The 17,397-nt window shown below is 43.4% G+C and overlaps 1 protein-coding gene across 7 annotated transcripts in view; it reads left to right on the forward strand.

The window, feature by feature from the left end:
- LOC134343521 (inositol 1,4,5-triphosphate receptor associated 2-like) overlaps positions 1–17,397 on the forward strand; it is an 86,419-nt gene that overhangs the window by 282 nt on the left and 68,740 nt on the right. For 4 of the 7 annotated variants that reach the window (XM_063042268.1, XM_063042267.1, XM_063042266.1 and 1 more), the window contains exon 1: positions 4,905–5,045. The gene's annotated coding sequence lies outside the window, so the exon portion shown is untranslated. Of the gene's footprint in view, positions 1–339; positions 504–4,904; positions 5,046–17,397 lie in introns of those variants that run through there. The other 3 variants (XM_063042264.1, XM_063042263.1, XM_063042265.1) reach the window with 1 other exon arrangement.

Below are 17,397 nucleotides of genomic sequence, written 5' to 3' on the forward strand. Positions count from 1 at the left end.
GGTAAATCAGCACCCCCCCCCTGCACACTCCTGTTCGGCACTCAATAGATCATGGGAGGGTGAGAGGGAGGGAGACAGAGAGAGAAAGAGAGGGGGGGGGAGAAAGAGAGGGATAGAGAGAGGGGAAGAGGGGAGAAAGGGAGGGAGAGATAGAGAGAGGGGAGAGAGGGAGAAAGGGAAGGAGTAAGACAAGGAGAGGGGGAGAGGGAGAGAGGGGGCAAAAGAAGAGAAAGAGAATGGGAGAGAGAGGGAGGGAGTGAGAAAAGGAGAGGGCAGAGAGTGGGAGGGAGAGAGAGAGAGAAACTTAGTGAGGGGTTCACTAATGTGTGTGTATATCAGTCATACAGGAAACATGAGCTGGAGCCACACGCAAGGCACTGCAGTGGCTGGAATCTGAAACAAGCCAACTGCTGAAGAAATTCAGAAGTTCGAGCAGCATCTGTAGGGGACAAGGAATTGTCAACGTTTCATCAAAACCCTGAATCCAGAGGATGAGCCAGCAGGTGGGTGGGATGAATTCAAACTGGGGGGTTGTAGGGGATTGTGGGGGTGAAGGAGGGGATCACTGAAAGGGAGAGAGGGAATTGTGAAGGGAGGAAGGGAGTATATCACAAACTACCGGAGCTCTGACAGGCCTTTGATGCCCATTGTATTGTGATGTGTTTTGTTACAAGGGCTGGGTAACATTGCTGTTGCTCCTGAGAACAGCTTTAGCCAGCTGATTCTCAGCTTCGTTCGTGAGTCTGTGGATCAGTCAGTTAAACGAGCAGTTTTTAAATTTTCATTCTTATTCTTATATCTTGCTATGTAATATTAAAAAAATTTAAAATATATATACCTGTAAGACTTGAAGCAGTTTCTGCTGAAACAATAGCTTTTACACTGTGTTTCTCTTTGCTGTTTGTAGACAGTGGAAGTGTTACAGAGGCCATTTTAATTTAAACTTGTCGTATCTGTTATTTTGTGATCATCTTTTGATTTACAAAGTGAGTTATTCAACTTAAAAAAAAACACAGACCAAACATTTTTAGGGGCATTTGCTGATATTTCAACATTCAATAAAGATAAATACAATAATATTTGCAAACACAGAGTAAACTCCACGATCCAAAAGTCTTGTGGTTAAAAATCACATAACCAATGACGCATGATCTAATGTCTCGTTCTCTAATAAATATCTGACTCACTCAGATGGAATACAATGTGGAAAAGTGTGAGGTCACTCAGTTTGGGAAGAAGGAGAAGCAGAAAGGCGGACCGTTGTTCCTGTGGATCTCCTTCCAGCAGCTGTCTCCAGTCCTCACGTTCCCTTTCCCTAGCTTGCTCCACATTTTGTTTCTCTCTGCCTCCACCTATCATTCACCTGCCACAGTCTCCCAACTCCACCCTCTGTCACCTGTCTTACTTGGCGCTACTGGCCTGTCATCTCGCTCCTCTTCTCAGTCTGCCAATCGCCTCGGACTCCTTTGCCGCTACTCTTCTTCTGATTATACCGGCCATTTCACCTCTCCTCTCTCAGTTCTGGGGCAGATTACAGCTCAGTAAGTCAGCAGTTCTTTTCCTCCCTGCATGAGCTACTGAGTTCCTTCAGCAGATCATTGGAATAGAAGGGCAAGGTACATAACCAGAGAGAGATTAGAAGTGCTGGTGGTGAGAGTGATCTGAGAATCCTTGCACACAAGTCCTTGTAAATGAACATCTCGGCACAGAAGGCGATTAGAAAAACAAACAGCATGTTTGCGAAAGACTGATGCACAAGAATAGAGACATTCTGTTGACAAGATTTGCTAGGGTGTATTCAGGTGTTAGGGTACGTGGCAAATATTAATTTCACCAGCAACTAATCTTCAGATTTGAATGTGGATTGCAGATTGGATTTAAAATGCAGCTCAGAATAATTAGACCTCAGGCGCCTGCACGTGCATGAATCTGCCTAGAGTTAGTGGCGATTAACATTAATTTTGGGTGCCTGGAGTGTGAGTGTGAAGAACAAGGAGTGTGAAAACTATATGTAATTTAAAGGAAGTAGAGCTTTATGACTCTTGTTCTAATTATTTGAGTTCAGTGGTGAGAGCACATTGAGAATATTTGCACAAGTCTGCTCCCATGACCCAGGGAGGGATTTACTTTGAAACTGAGGGAATGATGCAGATTGACTCAGGACGGCAAGTTTATTTTATGAGAAAAGTTTAAGCAGGCTCTCTGGGGTTTAGAAACATGAGCAATGAACCCATTGAAGCAGGCAAAATTTTAACAATGCTTTACAGGGCAGATGTGGAATTGTTTTTCCCTCATTGGAATGTGTGTACCAAAGGTCACACTCTTAAAGTAAGTGGACAGCCCCACAGGGCAGAGATGAGAAGGGATTTCTTCATCGGGAGGGCAGTGACTGTTTGGAATGCTCTACCCTAGTGGGCTATAGAGTCTCAGTGGCTGAGCGTACTCAAGCTGGACATCGACAGATTTCTGAGTATTAAGAGAGTCAAGATACGTATATCGTTATAGTGTTGCACAGTTCCACTGTCAGCTGTTACTGACAGATGTCCTGTTGAACTCACTCTTTTAATTGGAGTTGTTGTCCACGGTAAGTTCAGCTCAATCATAGCCACCCTGTGTGCGCATAAAGGTGAATGTGAAGAGGTTTGGATGGGTTAAAACATCGGTATAATCCTATTGCTCCCAAAGAAAAATGTCCAAACTACACTGGGGTCACTGCAATTCATGGAGTGCAAGATCAAAGTCAGAGGTGGAGGTGGGGGATGCTGACATGGAATGAGTTGCCAGGGAAAGTGTCTGAGAGAGGTACAATGACAACATTTTAAAAGCATTCAGATAAGCGTGTGGACAAGTGGGATTTAGAGGGTAGGGGCCAAACTATGTTCTGCAAATCTGCAAATAGATGTCCCTCTATATGTATTTAATTGAATTGACTTTATTTCTTACATCCTTCACATACATGAGGAGTAAAAATCTTTATATTACTTCTCCATCTAAATGTGCAATGTGCAATCATAGTAATTTATAATAATTTATAATAAATAGAACAGTCAATGTAACATAGAAATACACTCAAATCAGCATGAGTTAATCAGTCTGATGGTCTGGTGGAAGAAGCTGTCCCAGAGCCTGTTGGTCCTGGTTTTTATGCTACAGTACCATTTCCTGGATGGTGGCAGCTGGAACAGTGTGTGGCTGGGGTGACTCTGGTCCCTAATGATCCTATGGGCCCTTTTTACACACCTGTCCTTGTAAGTGTCCTGGATCATGGGAAGTTCACATCTACAGATGTGCTGGGCTGTCCACACCACTCTCTGCAGAGTCCAACAATTGAGGGAGGTACAGTTCCCATACCAGGCAGTGATGCAGCCAGTCAGGGTGCTCTCAATTGTGCCCCTGTAGAAAGTTCTTAGGATTTGGGGGACCAAAACAAATTTCCTGAACCGTCTGAGGTGAAAGAGGCGCTGTTGTGCCTTTTTCAGCACACAGCTGGTGTGTAGAGATCATGTGAGGTCCTCGGTGATGTGGATGCCGAGGGACTTGAAGCTGTTTCCCCTCTCAACCCCAGATCCATTGACGTCAGTAGGAGATAGCCTGTCTCCATTCCTCCTGTAATCCACAACCAGCTACTTTGTTTTTTCCACATTGAGAGAGAGGTTATCTTCTTGACACCACTGTATCAGAGAGATGACTTCTTCCCTGCAGGCCACCTCATTATTGTTTGAGATTAGGCCAATCAATGTAGTGTCATCAGCAAATTTAATTAGCAGATTTGAGCTAAAGGTGGCGACACAGTCATGGGTATTCAGGCAGTAAAGGAGGGGGCTTAGTACACAGTATTGAGGGGCTCCTGTGTTGAGGATCAGAGGGGCAGAGATGAGGAAGCCCACTCTTACCACCTGATGTCAATCTGACAGGAAGTCCAGGATCCAGCTGCACAAGGCAGGGTGAAGGCCGAGGTCTCTGAGCTTCCGGTCGAGCCTGGATGAAATTATGGTGTTGAATGCTGAACTGTAATCCAAGAACAGCATTCTCACATAAGCATCCTTCTTCTCCAGATGTCCCTCTAGAATAAGTGGGGGAGAACGGGACTGATAGGATCACTCTGTCTGAAAGCATTATGGGTCTGATGGGGCCATTCTGTATTGTGATTACTAAGTAATCCAGCTCTGGTCTCAAAAGCCAGAGAGGAGGCAGGGAGAATGGTTTTTAAAATTTATTTTTTTAGTGATAGAGTGCTGTGTAGGCCTTTCGAGGCACACCACCACAGCAACACCCAACATAACCCCATTAATCCTAACCTAATCACATGACAATTAACATCTTTGGGCTAGCGGAGGACCTGGAGAGGACCCACATATTCCACGGGGAGTGAGTACGGAGACTCCTTACAGAATGGCACTGGAATTGAACTCCGAACGCTTGGAGCTGTAATAGTATTGCACTGACTGCTACGTTACCATGACAATAGTAATGCAAAAAATTGCTGTAATCTGCAATGCACTGTCAGCAAGGGTGGTTGAAGCATATTCAAGAGTAACGTCTGGAAAGAAATTGGATGTATTAAGTGCTTTGGAACTGGGTTTAATTGGATCTGTCTTTGAAAAGGTCAGCGAAGGTTTGGAGATCACATGACCTCTCTGTGAGACTCTGCAAAATGGATAAACTGTCCAATTTTTGCCACTGCCAATGAATAAAGTAATGTTGTAATATTTCTGACAGCATGATGTTTCTAACATCTTAAATGTCCTGCCCAGTAAAAGAAAACTGTTGTCACTTTAAATGTTAACAGACTGCATATACTCCCTGATAAAGTGCAGGCAGAGGGAATGTGGCAGGAGACAAACACGTGGTAAACCGCATTCATACACATACTCACGAATTATCTAAAGCTAGCGCTAGGCAAATGTGTGACATCCAACTCAGAGCCACAGGGAAGTGAGGGTTACTCAAGAGAGACTTTCTCAGCCACACCAGGTGAAGAAACTCGCTAAAACTTTTTGTAGTTCATCAGGTCAGATTTTCAGCCTGAGTCCTCTTTGATCCAGGTAAGCTGTGCTGAATGTTCATGCATTCAATATAACTGACACAGAAAACTGCCAGAACTTCTGCAACCTCTGCTGCGATTAAATTGTAAATGATCTCAGAACATTTTACAAGCTGTTGTTCAGGATTTTTGCAACTTTGAATGTGATTTGTGAAATCAAAGAGACATGACAGAGTGCAAGTGAAAAAAGCAAAGCGGGTAGTGCAAAATGTAACCCTGGGTGAGGAAAGATGTAAGAGGAAAGAGGAAGAGGGAAAGATGTGGAAGACTAAAAAATAAAGAAATACAAAATGACAAAGAATGAAATGGAGAAAGCAGAGGCAGAGAGGAAAGGGGAAGAGGAAAACCAGGATAGAGAAAATATTTGTGCGAGAGGCCATAAATGATGTAAAACAGAGCACAAAAAGTTTGAGGAGAGGGCAAGAAAAAGGGCTGAGTGGACAGGGGGAGAAAGAAAAAGGAAGTAAGAGTGTTGTGTATGTAGCCTGTTTACACAACTATGTTATTAATAAAAATGCCGGAGACGGGAACTAAGTTTCATGGTTCTTTACTGGTAGAGTCCGAACTTGACACACACATACAGATCAATACGCGCCTAATAGCCCATGCAATGACGTGTTACTAAAACATAAAGTAGTCCCTTATTATACTGTAGGCTATACGGTACATTCCTCCCCTTTTATTTTAATAGTGTATCAACTGTTTTTTTTTACTGGGGCACTATGCTAAGCAAATGTATTTACCCTTAACATACAAACGCCTATCATTTGTTTGCAAATTATAACAAAGTAACTTAATAATATCAAATTATAACAAGCCTTTTTTTTACCTTTGGTCTAAGTCCCATTTAGAGCTCAAGTCTCTGGGGAGGTCTTCTCTGCCTCTCTGGGTGACGTCTGTCCTGAAACGTTTGCTTTGGGGAATGAGTCTCCACAGGTACATCAGGTGGGTCATCAGCACTGATGACAGGCTTATCTGTAGATGAGGCTGATGTAGTCACATCAGGAGTGTTTGCTTCTATGTCAGGGGAGTGCGGGCAAGGTGTTGTGTTTTTCACCTAAGCATCCAGGATTTGGTCCACATGACATCTCCATACGTTCTCTCCCACCTCCACTGTATACATCAGTGGACTGTCGATGGCGGAAATTGTACACAGCTGCCACTTTTCAGTCCGGTAATCACATGCAAGAACTGACTGTCCCATACTGAAGCTCCATGTTGGCTTGGCATTCAAATGTTTGTACTGTCTGCTCTCCACATCACGCCGTACATCTCATTTGAGAAGAGCCATGCGGGACCTCAGGTTCCTGTTCAGAAACATCATCACTGGAGTCTGATTAGTGGTTGCATGTACTGCATTACGATAGGCAAGGAGGAAGTTGTCTCTCTTGTGATGCAGTGGTCGATTTTCACTGTCCATTGCCTTGATGGCTTTCTTGAATGTCTGCACAAGTCCTTCTGCCAAGCCATTTGTGGATGGATGGTAAGGGCCAAGGTAAAGTGCTTGATTTCATTGTTCTTCACCAAACTTTGGAATTCTTCAGAGACAAATTGTCATCCATATTCTGTGCAGATTTGTTCTGGTATGCCATTCCTGGAGAACATGGTCCTTAGCACCGTAATGGTCTTTTCCAGTGTGATTGTCTTCATTTTGATGACCTCTGGCCATTTGGAATGTGCATTGATGGCGATTAAAAGATAGAGTCCATGAATGGTCCAGCAAAGTCAATGTGCACTTGTTGCCATGGTGATGAGGGCCACTCCCATGGATGGAGAGGGGCTTGTGCTGGTGTGTTCTGGATCTTTTGACATCCAGAGCAGTTCTTGGTCAAGCCCTCAATCTGCTTATCGATTCCTGGCCATCACATATAAGCACGGGCAAGACTTCTCATCTTCACAGTACCCAGGTGCCCCTCGTGCAGTTTCTCCAGCACTCTGGTGTGTAGCTTGGGAGGAATCACAACTCGTGAGCCACACATTAGTGTTCTCCGACACACTGACAACTGCTCTTTCCTTCATGAGAAGGCTGGAAACAGTGTGTTACCCCACGCTGGCCATCCCTTTACCGTGATGTCATACACTTTTGACAACGTGGGATCATTGCATGTTTCCCTTTCAATGAGGCTGTTTGTTACTGGTAATCGTTCAACTATTGTTGTGTGAAAGACCTCTGCTGAATCCACTTGTGTAGTTACCTCGGAAGTCGCCAGTGGTAAATGTGACAAACCATCTGCATTGCCGTGTTGCTTGTATTCAATGCCATACATGTGACCTCCTAAGAAAAGAGACCATCGCTGCAGCCTTTGTGCTGTCATTACTGGAATGCCTTTTCTTGGGTTGAAGATTGACAGGAGAAGCTGATGGTCAGTCAACAGAGTAAACTTTTGGCCATATAGGCAGTGACTGAATTTCTTGACTCCCCACACGAGGCATAGGGCCTCTCTGTCAATCTGTGCGTAGTTGCGATCAGCTGAAGTTAACCTTCTTGAGGCAAAGGCTATTGGTCTTTCTGAGGCATCTGGAAACTTGTGCGATAACACAGCTCCTATCCCATGGGGTGAGGCATCACAAGCCAGTCAGATTGGTAAGGAGGGGTCAAATTGTGCGAGCACCCCTTCCGAACTTATGAGTTTTTTAGTTTTTTGAAACACTTTCTCACAGCACTCAGTCCACTTCCATTGTGTCCCTGTCTGTAATAGTGCATTTAGTGGGTGTAGGACTGTGGATAGGTTAGGCAGGAACTTGTGGTAGTAGTTCACTAGACCAAGATATGCTCTCAACTGGGACACATTTTCGGGTGGTGGTTCCTTAAGCACCGCTTCTATCTTGTCTTGAGACATGTGTAAGCCATCCTTGTTGATCACATGCCCACAGTATGAAATTTCCTTTCTGAAAAACTCACATTTCTGTCGATTGGCTCTGAGCCCATATTCTCGTAACCTGGTGAGCACTTGTTCAAGGATAGAAAGATATTTGTTGTCATCTGGTCCATTGCCCCTTGCCAGATTGCAGGAGCTGATGCTATCCCAAACACAAACCTGTTGTACTGGTAAAGTTCTTTGTGTGTATTTATTGTCAGGTATTTCTTGGATGCTTCATTGATTTCCATTTGGAGATAAGCCTGGGCCAAATCGATTTTTGTGAAATGTTCCCCTCCTGACAGGGAAGCAAAGATGTCCTCAATACGAGGTAGAGGATACTGTACTGTGCGGAGAACTGGGTTAACAGTCACTTTAAAGTCACCACATATGCGCACCTTGGTTTTTCCTGGTTTTGTGCTGGAGGTTTTCTTCATCGCTTGAACAATCCACCTTTGACAGGACCCCAATCTGCTCCAGATTTTTCAGCTCTGCCTCTGTTGTAGGACAGATTGCATATGGCACTGGTCTGGCTTTGTGAAATTTTGGACATATATTTTCCTCAATCTCAATCTTTGCCTTCATGTCCTGAAGTGTTGCTATTTCTTTCATGAACACCTCCTCAGAGTCATCAAGTCCTGTTTTTCCTTGTTTTCTTTTTAGCTAGCTCCTTGCAGTCACTGCACGTTCCACTTGACTCACATGTCCTGTTTGCTAGTGCAACGAGCGCACTCCGTCTAGATGCGTATGTCGCTCCTTTTCCTCTCCATTCTCTTTCTTCTCCGAATGTCATTATCAACTAAAACACAGCGTTCCGATAAGATGTAGGTTCATAATTCTCGTCACCAATTTGTTGTCTAAGTGGCCTGTTTACGTAACTATGTTATTAATAAAAACACTTGAGACAGGAACTAAGTTTCATGGTTCTTTACTGGTAGAGTCCGAACTTGCCACACACATACAGATCAATTCGCGCCTAATAATGCATGCAACGATGTGTTACTAAAACATAAAGTAGTCCATTATTATAATATATGCTATATGGTACAAAGAGATAATGCGAGAGTGAGAGGAGGAAATAATGAAGAAAGAGAGAGATGAAGAGATGAAGTGGGCAGAAAGTCTGTGAGGGAACAGTGGGAACCCAATGGATCAGAGTGGGAAGAATGATGGCCGAGTCCTGAGAACAGAGAAACTGAGCTTGACTGTAATGCAATGAGAGGCTGAGCAGAAGCAAGAAAGTGGAGCTGATTCCTATCATCACACAGAACGGGAACCTTCAACTTTTGGTCATTACTGCATCTGTATTCTGGAAGTGGGAGGTGCAGGACACCCAAAAAATGCAGGCATTCCTGAAGGACACAGCTCCCTGGCAACCTCCTGCCATAGATGTCCTTTACACAAGTAAGCCATCTCGTGCAGAATCCTTGTGAGCTCCTTTGCACCCTACTCACTTTAATTGGAATTATTAACCTCTCCTTTCATTGTGGTATACACCCATTCCTCGCCTGTGCTCCCTAGCAACTGACTGTGTGCTGCTTGCACTACGGCTTGAATTCCTAACAATTACCAATGGAGTTTACAACCTTCTGCCTACTGTATCCACGCAGACAATCTTATGTGAATTCTATTCTGTTCCCCCACATTCTTACCAAATCTCACCCATCCCTCCAGATTCTATTTAGATTACTATCCTGCATGTCTGTGGGACTTAGGAGGAAAGCAAAGTACCAGAAAGAAACGTGTCAATTTTTAAAAAGTGAGCAGGACCTGCCAGGACTTGTCTGCAGAGTGGGAGGTCTGAGTTGGAGATCGTTCCTTATGACTTCACGTGCCAGTGGTGCCTGCTGGGGCCTTGTCTGTAGAACAGGCGATTGCTTGGGTAACTTAGCAAGGGTCAATAAAAAGAAGTGATGTTTAAGTGGAGCGGCCATTGTGGGAGTGGACAGTGTTAGAGTGATCAGGCACAGGCTAGAACTTAAGTTTGAGAAGTTAGAATATAACAAGTATAGGCAGGATGGTAGTTAAGACAGTGGAGTGGTCCTGCTGTGAGATCTGGGATTTCAGAGTACCTAACGGTCTCCTTGATGACTACATCTGCAGGAAGTGCACCCAGCTTCAGCTCCTGACTGACAACATCAAGGAACTGGATGTACTCAGGATCATCCGGGAGGCTGAAAGCCTCATAGAGAGGTGATCACATCCAGAGTGCAGGCTTCAGGTAATAGGTGGGTGACCACCAGGAGATGTAAGGGAAGTAAGCAGTCAGTGCAGGGTTCCTCTGTGGCCATTCCCCTCTGCAAGAAGTACATCCCTTTGGATACTGCTGGTGGGGATGACCCGTCAGGACTCAGCAGCAGAAACCAGGCCAGTGGCACTGTGGCCAGCTCTGAAGTTCAGCATGGAATGGTAAAGTCAGACTGAGCAATGGTGATAGGAGTCTCAATAGTTAGGGGAACAGGCAGCAGGTTCTGTGGCAGCAAAAGAGATGCCAGGATGGTGTATGCCTCCCAGGTACTAGGGTCCAGGAAGTCTTAGGGGGACTCCAGAAGAGGGAGGGTGAGCAGCCATGGGTTATGGTGCATATTGGCACCAATGACTTAAGTAGAAAGGAGGAAGAGGTCCTGTGCAGTGAGTATAGGGAGTTAGAGAAGGGGCTGAAGAGCAGGACCTCCAAGGTGGTAACCTCTAGATTACTCCCACTGTCATGTGCTAGAGTGGGCAGGAATAGGATGATAGTACAGATGAATGAGTGGCTGAGGAATTGCTGCAGGAGGCAGGGTTTCAGATTTCTGGATTATTGGGAGCTCTTCTGGGGAAGGCATGACCTGTACAAAAAGAACAGATTACACCTGAACCCAAGGGGGACCAATATCCTCACTGGCAGGTTTGCTAAAGGGAGGGTTTAAGCTCATTTAGCAGGGAAATGGGAACCGGAGTGACAGGCGGAGGATAGGGACACTGGTTTACAAGCACAGGCAGTGTGCAGTGAGACTGTCAAGAAGGATAGGCAGATGACAGGGCAAAATTGCAGTCAGTGGGATGAGTTGCAGTGTGAAAAGAGGGACAAAATTGAAAAGGGTGACAGATACAAGAGTGAAGGTGTTATATTTGAATACACACAGTATATGGAATAAGGTAGATGATCCTGTAGCACAGTTAGAGACTGGCAGGTATGGCTTTGTGGCATCACTGAGTCATGGCTGAAAGAAGATCATAACTGGGAGTTTAACATCCAAGGATACATCTTGCATCGAAATCACAGGCAGGTAGGCAGAGGAGGTGCGGTGGCTCTGTTGGTAGAAAATAAAATCAAATCCTTAGAAAGAGGTGACATAGGATCAGAAGATGTAGAATCATTGTGGGCAGAGTTAGGGAATGGCAAAGTTTAAAAAAAAATCCCTGATGGAAGTTGTATACAGGCCCTCGAACAGTAGCCATGACATGGGATATAAATATCAACAGGAAATAGAAAAGGCATGTAATAAGGGCAATGTTACAAGAGTGATGGGGGATTTTAATATGCACATAGAGTGGGAAAATCAGGTTGATTCTGGGTTCCAAAAGAGGGAATTTGTAGAACGCCTGCAAGGTGGCTGATTAGAGCAGCTTCTGGTTGAGCTCAGTAGGAGAAAGGCAGTTCTGGATTGAGTGTTATGTAACGAACTGGAATTTTAGAAAGAACCCTTAGGAGACAGTAATCATAACATAATATAATTCACCCTGCAGTTTGAGAAGGAAAAGCTAAAATCGGATGTAATATCACAGTGGAGTAAAAAGAATTATAGAGGCATGAGAGAGGAGCTGGCCAAAGTTGATTGGAAGGGAGCACAAGCAGAGATGACAGCAGGGCAGCACTGGAATGGATCTGGAGGAAAGGAAAATTCTAAATGTCACTCTGCTCTTTAAGAAGGGAGGGAGGCAGAATAAAAGAAACTATAGGCCAGATAGCCTGACATTAATGGTAGGGAAGCAGTTGGAGTCCATTATTAAAGAGAAGATTTCAGGGTATTTGGAGGCACATGATAAAGTAGGCCAAAGTTAGCAAGTTCCCTTGAGGGGAAATCTTGCGTAGCAAGTCTGTTGGAATTATTTGAGGAAATACCAGACAGGATAGACAAAGGAGAGTCAATGGATGTTGTTTACTTGGATTTTCAGAAGGCCTTTGACAAGGTGCCACACATGAGGCTGCTTAACAAGATAGTTCCCATGGTATCACAGGAAAGATACTAGCATGGATAAAGAATCATCTGAATGGCAGGAAGCACAGATTTGGAATACAGGAGACCTACTCTGGTTAGCTGCCATTAACTAGTGGTGTTCTTTAGGGTTTGGTGTTGGGACTGCTTCTTTTCACATTATATGTCAATGATTTGGATAATGGAATTTATGGCTTTGTGACCAAGTTTGCAGATGATAAAAAGATAGGTGGAGGGGAAGGTAGTGTTGAGGAAGCAGGAGTCTGCAGAAGGACTAGGACAGAGAAGTGGCAAATGGAATATAGTGCAGGGAACTGTATAATCATGCACTTTGGCAGAAGAAATAAAGGCAAAAGACTAAGGGTGCAGAGGAGGTTCATGAGAATGATTCCAGGAATGAAAGGGTTAACGTTATTGTTATTATTAAGAGTGTTTGGTGGTTTTGGGCCTAGGTAGAGTGGATACGGAAAGGATGTTTTGTGGGGGAGTCTAGGACCAGAGGGCACAGCCTCAGAGTAGAGGGACGTCCATTTAGAACAGTGATGAGAATGTATTCTTTTAGCTAGAGGGTGGTGAATTCATTGCCACAGATGGCTGTGGAGGCCAGGACATTTGGTATATTTAAAGTAGAGTCTGGTAGGTTCTTCGTTAGTCAGGACATCAAAGGTTACGGGGAGAAGGCAGGAGAATGGGGTTGAGAGGGTCAATAAATCAGCCATGATGGAATGGTGGTGCAAATACGATGGGCAGGGAGGTCTAATTCTGCTGCTATGTCCTATGGTCTTAAATCCATGCCTCAGAGAGCGAACGTGTAAACACTGCACACACGGCACCAGAGTTCGGCATTGAACCCAGGTCACCAAGGCTGTGAGGCAGCTGTTCCTCTATCTCACTCAGCTTTCCTGACGAAAAGTATTACTCACATGAGAAATTCAACATGACGCTGTTGTAGATTCTGAAACAAAGTGCCATTAGACAGTAGGGCATGGGCTTCACTTAAATGGGACTGAGACCAGTATCTTTGCAAACCAAACCACGAGGAGTGTAAATAAGGTTTGGACTTAAATATGTGGGGCTGTGGTTCTGATGGGGAGAAGTTTCGAAAGCTTAAAAAGAATAGACAATACAATACTGCAAAGTCGATAAATATAACCAGGGGTCTGTCAGGAAGGACAAGCAGACATACAGATAATTCTGCTCTGGTTAGGGTCAGAGCAGGAAATTGATGGAAAGGAGCAAATAGAGGCTTTTATCTGAATGTACCCGGTATTAGTAGCAAAATACATGAATTAATGAGACTAATAAATGGGTACGATCAAAGGGAAATATTGTTGCAAATTGAATGAATTGAGAATTAAATTATTTAAACTTTAGAAAAGAAAGGCAAAATGGAAAAGGAGGCGGGGTAGCGCCAAGGAAAATGAATCTCAGGGTTGTATATGGTGACATATACGTACTCTGATAATAAATTTACTTTGAACTTTGATTTTGAGGCATTGCCTCAAAAAGGCAGCATCCATTTTTAAGGACCCCCATCACCCAGGACATGCCCTCTTCTCATTGCTACCATCAGGGAGGAGGTACAGGAGCCTGAAAACACACACTCAATGATTCAGGAACAGCTTCTTCCCCTCCACTATCAGATTTCTGAATGGACAACAAACCCATGAACACTACCTCACTACTTTTTCCTCTGTTTTTGCACTACTTGTTTAATCCAACTTTTAAAATATGTACTTACTTCTTACCGTAATTTACAGTTTTTATTATTATGGATTGCAATGTACTGCTGTCACAAAACAACAAATTTCACGACATATGCCAGTGATATTAAACCTGATTCTGATTCTGATTTGAAGAATAGGATAGAGTGGAAAATCACACTATCTTACGTCAGAAATCTTACGTCAGAAAATCAAGAGGTAGATCAGTTCGGAGCTAAGAAATAGTAACTGACAGAAAGCATTGGTGGGAGTTAATTTATAAGTCCTGAAACAATAAAGGACAGTCAGGATATTAGAGCTGCAAATAACAAGAGCAGTACAACAGTCACGGAAGTTGTTACATATCAACTGAGACAAATAGATATGAAGATGGAACTAAACTTGGACCCACTTTACACCGCACGCTGTCGGAGCAGTGCTGCCAGGATAATCAAGGACACGACCCACCCAGCCAACACACTTTTCATTCCTCTTCCCTCCGGGAGAAGGCTCAGGAGCTTGAAAACTCGTATGGCCAGATTTGGGAACAGCTTCTTTCCAACTGTGATAAGACTGCTGAATGGATCCTGACCCAGATCTGGGCCGCACCTCCAAATATCCAGACCTGCTTCTCGGTTTTTTTGCACTACCTTACTTTCCATTTTTCTATTTTCTATTTATGATTTATAATTTAAATTTTTAATATTTACTATCAATTTGTAATCCAGGGAGCGGGAAGCGCAGAATCAAATATCGTTGTGATGATTGTACGTTCTAGTATCAATAAAGTATAAATGAAATAGAGACTAACCATATGCAATGGGTAAAAGCCAGCTTTCTACTTCAGTATGTTGAGGAACTGACAATAGACAGAGTACTTTAGTTCTGGTACAGCGAGAAAGAGTTAATTAGTAATCAAGCCCTTTAGGGATGAACGATTAGAGTAGGACAGAAACTTATATGAAGAACGATGCAGCTGAAGTCAAAAACAGACTCTTAAATCTAAATAAAGCAAACTGAATGCTTGAGGCATGAGTTGCTAATGGTAGATTGGGAACCAACATTAAAACCTGTACCAGTAAACAAGCAACAGCTACCATTTAAAGGATGGATATGTTATTGTTACAATTATCTATGTTTTTTAAGACACACAAAAACAACAACAAGGGAAGTGGTTCAGCTGTGGCTAACACTGGGGAATGAAGTTTTCCATTTTCTCTTCCATGAGGAAAGACACAAAATATTTGTTTAATTTCTCTGCCATTTCTCCAGTTTCATTCAGTGTGAGGCCCATTTAACGTTGCCAAAAGGAAAAGAAAGATAAAGTTGAGGAAAAAGTTCAGCAAAGGGAGGCCAAGACATTGATAAAGGAAGAGAAACTAGATTACAAGAGGGTCACCACAGACCGTAAAGCTGTCCTTACACCTGTGAAAAGAAAGAAATTACCAAGTTAAAGTGGGTTGCTTACAGACTGATACTGAAGAAATTACATTGGGGGTAAGAAAATGGCAGAGAAATTAAAGGAATTTATTTACTTATTACTTATTCAAAGATACACCTAGAGTAGGTCCTTCTGTCCCTTCGAGCCACACTGCCCCACGACCCCGATTAACCCTCGTCTAATCACAGGGCAACTTACAATGACGAATTTCCCTACCCGGTAGGTCTTTGGACTGTGGGAGGAAACCAGAGCACATGGGGAAAACCCATGCATTCCATGAGGAGGACATACAGCAACTTTTATAGAACAACACTGGAAGTGAGCTCTGAGCTCGGAACTCTTGAGCATCCCAAGCTGTAACAGTGTCACGCTAATCGCTAGGCTACCATGGAATATTTTTCTGTCTATCTTCACCTGAGAGAAGGTGGAGAAAATCCTGGAATTAATGGAGAGTTATAGCTCTGGAGTAAATGAACAGCTAAAATCAATCTGCATTAATGTAATAGTTTTGGAGAAATTAATGGGATCGCAAGCAGACAAATCCCAGGAGCCGATGACCTGCATCCCAAGGTTACGAATATGATGGTTATGGTGGTGGTGAATTAGTTAATTAACATCTTCCTATATTCCTTAGATTACACAGATTACAAAGTATACAATATGCCTTCACTATTTAAGAAAGGAGGAAGAGAAAATAGAGGAAACCAGAGACCTAATATAAGCCAAAATGCTGGATCCTATTATTAATGAAGTGGTAACAGGCATCAAATTTGATATTGGAGTTGGTTTATTATTGACACATACCAGGGTACAGTGAAAAGTTTGTCTTGCATACTGTTCATACAGATCAAATCACTGAACAGTGAACTGAGGTAGAACAAGGTCATCTTTTCATACTCGAGAACCATTTATTATCGAAGTACATACATGTCACCATCTACCGGCCTGAGACTCATTTTCTTGTAAGTATTCTCAATAATAAAAAAATACATGCTCCTCTGCAATAACAATGCAGAATAAAGTGTGAAAGCTACCGAGAAAGTGCAGTGCAGGTAAATAATAAAGCAGAAGGTCATAACGAGTTAGATTGTGAGGTCAAGAGTCCATCTTATCATACTAGAGAAGCATTTAATTGAGTGGGGTAGAAGCTGGCTTTGAGTCTGGTGACAGATGCTTTTGAGCTTTTGCATCTTTTGCCCCGTGGAAGAGGGGAAAAGAGAGAATGGGTAGGATGGATTGGGATCTCTGATGCAACTCGCTGTTTTACTGAGGCAATGAGGACAGATGGAGTGGAGTCTATTTCTCATGATGTGCTGAGCTGTGTCAACAACCCTCTGCAGTTTCTCGTGGTCATGTGCAGCTCCAGTGACGCACCTGGCTGTTATATATCCAGTTAAGATACTTTCTGTGGTGCATCGGTAAAAATTGGTAAGGGTCGATGGGGTCATGCCAAATTTCTTTAGCCTCCTGAGGATGTAAGGCATTGGTGAAAAAAGCTTATAAGACTTCACAATGTGAACGTGAGTATACGGAAGGTGACACAGCTTTGGAAACTCTTGCTCTGAGTCATCTGTGTTATTTTCCACAGATTACTCAAACAGACGATCTCCTGTTTACTATTATTATAATGATATCATTGTTGCCTTTTTAAAAAGACGGATGTGTTAAATAAGGTCCATTATAGTATGGTGTAGACGTATGCTTTGGTGGAGAAAACATGTGGTGGTACCATTTCCACTGTGTGGCCTGGCAATGAATTCCAAGATTTTAACCCAGTAATTTTAAAGGATTAGTGATATATTGGGAGGAGGTGGGGGGGGGGCACGGTGGAGAGGCATCTCTACCAAAGGAGGTGTAAGGCACCCCTTCTCTCTGCTAGCTTGCAAGTCACCCTTGGACAAGTTGTAGCACCTTCTTAGCCCCCTGATCAGTGTCCCATGAAGCCATGGGAACAGGTGGTGGATAGTCGTATGAACAGCTGGAACATAACACAAGCCCTGGTTATGCGACCACTGACGCCAGGCAGACTATATCTGAAGAGTATTTATAATAGTTGGGGTTACCTGTCTTGTTAAGACACTGTTCAGAAGAAGGCAATGGCAAACCACTTCTGTAGAAAAATTTGCCAAGGTCAATCATGGTCATGGAAAAA

The sequence above is a fragment of the Mobula hypostoma genome, chromosome 3 (genome assembly GCF_963921235.1).
Source record: "Mobula hypostoma chromosome 3, sMobHyp1.1, whole genome shotgun sequence".
NCBI classification, from domain to species: domain Eukaryota; kingdom Metazoa; phylum Chordata; class Chondrichthyes; order Myliobatiformes; family Myliobatidae; genus Mobula; species Mobula hypostoma.